Source organism: Carcharhinus amblyrhynchos, chromosome 6 (assembly GCF_965287045.1).
Source record: "Carcharhinus amblyrhynchos chromosome 6, sCarAmb.v2.hapA, whole genome shotgun sequence".
NCBI classification, from domain to species: Eukaryota; Metazoa; Chordata; class Chondrichthyes; order Carcharhiniformes; family Carcharhinidae; genus Carcharhinus; species Carcharhinus amblyrhynchos.
The window spans coordinates 37668070-37674069 of record NC_137329.1 but is presented as its reverse complement, the minus strand read 5'-3'; positions in this window follow the sequence as shown (position 1 = coordinate 37674069).

Genomic DNA, 6000 nt, shown 5'->3' with positions numbered 1-6000 from the left:
ATGGGACGCTTGTAAAGAAGGTATAGTGTCATTTGATAAAGTGGATTCAAAATTGGCTCATTTGTAAGAATTAGAGGGTGATGACAGAAGACTGCTTTAGTGACTGGAAGCCAGTGTCCAGTGATCCAGTATCACAGGGATCTGTGTTGGGCCCACTATTTTTATTTATATAAATGACATTGATGACTATATGGGGGTTGGATTAGTAAGTTTGTGAATGACAAAAAAATTGGATGGGTAGTTAACAGTGAGGTTGAGTGTCTTGGGCTGCAAGAAGATATAGCTGCAATGGTCAAATGGGCAGATAAGTGGCAGGTGGAATTTAACCCTGAAAAGTGTGTGATGATACACATTGGAAGGAGTAATTTGACAAGAAAGCGCTCAATAAATGGTAGGACACCAGGAAGTTCTGTGGAACAAAAGGAACTTGGTGCATTTGTCCACAGATTTCTGAAAGCAGAAGGGCATGTTAGTAGGGTGGTGAAAAAGGCATATGGGACACTTGACTTTATCATTCGAGTCATAGAGTACAAAAGTAGGGTAGTCATGTTGGAGTTGTACAGAACTTTGGTGAGGCCACAGCTAGATTACTGTGTGCAGTTCTGGTCGCCACATTATCAGAAGGATGTGACTGCACTGGAGGGGGGCAGAGGAGATTCACCAGGATGCCACCTGGGATAGGATTTAAGTTATAAGAGAGGTTGCATAGGCTTGGGTGTTTTCGTTGGAGCAGAGAAAACTGAGGGGTGACCTGATCGAGGTGTTAATATTTGTGAGTGACATGGACAGAGTGGATAAGAAGCAGCTGTTCCCCTTAGTTGAAGGGTCACGAGTGGACATAGGTTCAAGGTGAGGGGCAAGAGTTTTAGGGGGGATGTGAGGAAAAGCTTTTTTACGCAGAGGGTGGTGACAGTCTGGAATACACTGCCTGGGAGGGCGGTGGAGGTGGGTTACTTCACATTCTTTAAAAAGTATCTGAATGAGCACTTGGCACATCATAACATTCAGGGATATGGACCAAGTGCTGGCAGATGGGATTGGGTGGGAGTTCAGGGGTGTTTCTGATGTGTTGGTGAGGACTCAAAGGGGAGAAGGGCCTCCTCTGTGCTGTATGATTCTATTTCTCTCTCTTTCCCTTTGCTTGACAGCCCAGAAACCAATACATACTTGAACAGAGGAAAATCAATCCCAACATATGTTCCCTGGCGCTCCCGTTTGTTTATTTTGAATGGAGGAATGTTTCTATGAAAATAGTGAAGCAAGGAATTTCATGTGAACTGGGTACATATTCATATGCAAATATTCCAGAATGTAACTTTGTTTTTAACACAGCCCATGTTAAACTTACTTTAAGTATCTAAAAGCAGGTTTATGAAAAGGATCTGTTGCACCCAGGTCTTGAATGTCAGAATGCAGCCAATTGAAATGTTGCCCAAAAAAAATTGAAGATATGAGTAATTAATTCAAAGACATGAGCAGCAGTGGCTTTACAATGTCTAGCTTCATTAAAGTCGGCCTTTGGTTAGCTGTAGAATAATAAATACAATATGAGCATTTTTGTTTTGGTTTTGTTTGTGGCTTATTAACATACTTTTTCTCAAGTTGGCATCACATCTACTTGCTTGCGGTCCAGACTCAACTGTGCAGCTGGGAGATAGTCTGCTTAAAATCTATTCCATATGTGCAGAGACCATTTTGTGCAGAGATTTACAGGGTACAGAATGATTAAACAATGCATTTTGGAATATGGCTCAAACTTATCTTTAGACATCTATTAATAATAACACCAAATCAATGGAAAGAACAAAGTGCTCGCACATAAAATTTAAAGCTTCATGTGAGTGTGGTTTAGCTTGGCAAAGAAAGTGTCATATCAGGAGGATATTTCTAACTGGGAATTTACTCTGAAAGAGGTACAGTATGAGGTGTTCCGTTCTTTACACTGAGTAAAATGGCTGCAAACATTACAAAATATGACTGCTGTGTATTTTAGCTCATTCTCTCCCCACAGCCAAATCAAATTTATATCATAGCAATATTGTCTGCTTGATTCTCATTTTAAACAATTTAATCTCATCTTAAGAACCTGTAAAAGTATTTTTTAAGGAATTTCAACACAATGTTGAATTCCTTCGATGGTATTTTCCAAACAACAAAGACTTGAAGAAAACACAAAGGCTGACTGCACCATTTCATGGTCTTGTTTTCTTTTGTAATTTGGAAAATTTGTGTATCAAAGTAAATAGATAAATGTTCTGAGTTGTGTAGATTGTGTTTAATGAAGAATTACTGTAGTGAGGCTTATGATGACTGTCTTAAAGAGTGCAGAATAAATACAGCAATGATTAATTGTATCTGTAAGTTTCATTCTTTGCTTATTTTAATATGATAAAACTATGGATTATTTATACTTAAACTAATATATATTCTTTCTTAAAATAAACACAATTGAATGCAAACATAATATTATGAAACTTTTTTCATTTAAAAATAACATATCTTTATGAACACATATAAAATATTTCTAAAATAAGCATTTGAAGAAAATAAAATTTAAAAATTTACTCATTTCATAAAATCCTACAATGCAGAAGGAGGCCACTCGGCCCATCAAGTTTGCCTCGATCACAATCCCACCCAATTCTTAAGTCCGTAACCTCATGAATTTACCCTAGTTCGTCCCCTGACACTAAGGGGCAATTTAGCATGGCCAATCCATCTAACCCATACATTTTTAGGCAGTGGGAGGAAACCGGAGCATCCAGAGGAAACACATGCAGACATGGGGAGAATGTGCAGACTCCAGACATACCCAAGGAATCGAACCTGAGTCCTTGGCACTGTGAGACAGCAGTGCTAATCACTGTGCCACCGTGCCACCCTTCCATAACATAGCTAAATTCACTACAACAAAAGCACTTAAACAGTGCCTCTAATGCAGATAAACATCCCAAAGAGCTTCAGAAAGGCGTAAGTGAAAAGAATATTTCAGTGAGCCAAAGTTGAGTTATTATGAGGTGTGACCAGAAACTCTGTCAATTAGATAGAATTTAAAGAGGGTCTTAAAGAAGCTGAAGAAGCAGAGGAACTCACGGAGGAAATTCCTGAGATTGTGAATTTGAGCAGAGATTGAGTTAAGAGGGTCTCGCTGATCTTTAACGTTTATCCTATAAACCATGGAATCTGATGAGCTGCATTCGTCGAAATAACATAACTGCCGTGGCAAACGTTAATTTTGGCAGCTCAGAACAGTGGCTCAGTGGCTCAATTGGTAAGTGCATGCTGAATATGGAACGGATCCATTTAGATCTGGAAGTTTCTGGATTTGATCCTTGGTCTGTGCTGAATTCACTGATCTCAAATATCGATGCAAAATTGCCTCAGGGACTGGGTATTAGGCTGGGGAAAAATCAGTCAGGGTTCCTCCCTTCTAATTTCTGTCCTGTGACTCATGTTGGAAAATACGTGTGTGGGTGTCAGTGAGGGATTAGGCCTGGTTGTGATTTCCTATACAGTCTAACTACCTTTAGCCACTAATAGGTAGAACCGGATTTTTAAAAAAAACTATCGCTTGGCTAAAGTATTGGAAGGTGAGTGTTGCCCTTGGAAGGACATACTTGGATGGGTCAACATCAAGAACTGAATTTTATGCAGTCCCCACTGTCAGGTTTGAATGCAGGGTGACATGTAAAATCCATTAGGTGGCAGCAATCTGTCTGAAATTTTACAATGGGGAGGGAGCAGGGAAATTCTTTGAGCCTATTGAAACCTCAATCCAATGATATGTAACTAGAGGTTGCACTGTCTTCCCGACTCTCACTGGACCCCATATTTACTGTAGCAGCAGTTGACCTGTTTGAGCTTCTGGGGATCTTCCGTGAATGTCTGTATAGGCCGTGTATGTTTATTGATGTCTCTTTTTTTACATTCACAGGTGATTCAGTCCGCCTTGTTGACTAACAAGGGGCATACACACAGTGGGTCGTGCGAGGGCTGCTCTTGGATGTTGCTTCGAGAGTTGCCTAGTGCTTCACGTCGTTAGTGTACGCTTAAACTGGACCAACTGACGGGCAACACAACAGCTCAGTGACAATGACTGCTGTGCAGATACATTGACCTGGGTTGGAGCTCCGACTTGGGTCGGTGTCTGTGGCAGTTTGCACATTCTCCCTGTGCTTGCGTGGGTTTTCTCCAGGTGCTCCGCTTTCCTCCCACGCCCCAAAAACGTGCTTTTAAGATGACTGGTGTTAACAAATTGTCCCTAAATTAGACCTCCCTTAATCTGGTGCACATTTAACTCTCTAAATTTGCACCCCTTTATTGTGGAGTCCAAGAGGCATAGACAAAAGTCGTAGGTAGAGAAGGATTGGAATGAGGCACTCACCAAATGTTAAAATGGGCGGTGCGGGCTTGTAGGGCCAAAAGGCCTGTTTCCTGTGCTGTGTTGTTCTTTGACCAGGGGATCAGGAATTGCTCTTTTTTTCCTTTCAGCACAAACAGGCCCTTCGGCCTACGAGTTGCGCCGATCACATCAACACCTATCTATAACCCCCAATCCCATAAAACCCCATATACTCATCCAGAAGTCTTTTAAAAGACCCCAGCGAGTTCGCCTCCACCACCACCGACGGCAGCCGATTCCACTCACTCACCACCCTCTGAGTGAAAAACTTACCCCTAACATCACTTCTGTACTTGCCTCCCCGCACCTTAAATCTGTGTCCTCACGTAGCAACCATTTCAACCCGGGGAAATAGCCTCTGAGAGTCCACCCTATCCATTCCTCTCAACATTTTATAAACCTCCATCAGGTCGCCTCTCAACCTTCGTCTCTCCAGGGAAAAGAGACCCAGCTCCCTCAACCTAACTTCATAAGGCATGCCTCCCAGTCCAGGCAACATCCTTGTAAATCTCCTCTGTACCCTTTCAATAGCTTCTACGTCTTTCCTATAGTGAGGCGACCCTGCTCAGTCCTGTCCTGTGAGCCACTTTGGTGGACAGTGTAGCACCCTCTGAGGGCTAAGCTGGAAGCCTTGAGTGTGGACTAAAATGGAAAGCAGAGCCAGTTGCCTTTGGCGTGGGTGAAAGATGGAGTTGAAAGCCAAGAAAGTAGGGGGAAGAGAGAAACAGCAGGGTTGTGTGGAGCAGGCTGCAAAGTGGCCAGAAGCAGCAGGGCCACCGTGGCCACAGGAAAGTTTCCTGTGGTCAGCAAATGGCATGTTTGAGTGGAACAAGTTTGACAGTGAAAATTCCAGATCAGCCAAGGACTTAAAGGTAAAGCAGATTACCCCCAAGTCTCTTGCAACTTGAAGAGTTGGATTCTTTAACCAAGGCTACCTTGATTACGGTGTTGCAGGTATGCTGTCTTTCTACACATTCAAAAAAATCCCTGATTGGCAAGCAGGGGGCTGGCTCAGGGCTGTTTCAACAGCTTTTCTTGTTTTGGAATGTCAGGGATCGGTCGTCCATTGCAAAATTGTCCATTTCTTTAAGATAAGCATTTCTATTTATGTATTTATAGCCTTGTTGCCAGTGGAATCAAAAAAATCATTGTGCTGGAACTTTTGTGTATTCAGTGTGCTTAAATCAAGGGTTGCAGGTATTTTGGGAGGCATCCCTTCCAAAGTTCACACTGTCCACACCTCCTCCTCCAACTTAAACCTCCCTCAAACTTTGAATCTACATTATGCGTATTGCCCAGCGATTTGTGGCAATTTGTAATTTACAAGGTATCTTTCTCTTGCCACAAGTTGCTCAACAATTTAAACACTAATGATGCAATATCAAATTAGTTTGGCAGCAAAGTCTGAACCAGTATCAACCAGTTCAATTTAGCATTATTGAATCCAAAATATTAAATGAGATTGTGTGAGGATATATCACAGTTGAGGGGTTTTCCTTTCACCCACTTAGTGCAACTAGTACAAGGTCTTTCTTCCAGTGAGCATATGCATCCTAACACTGTGACATGCATGGCAGTTGCTTGAACAAGAACTAAGG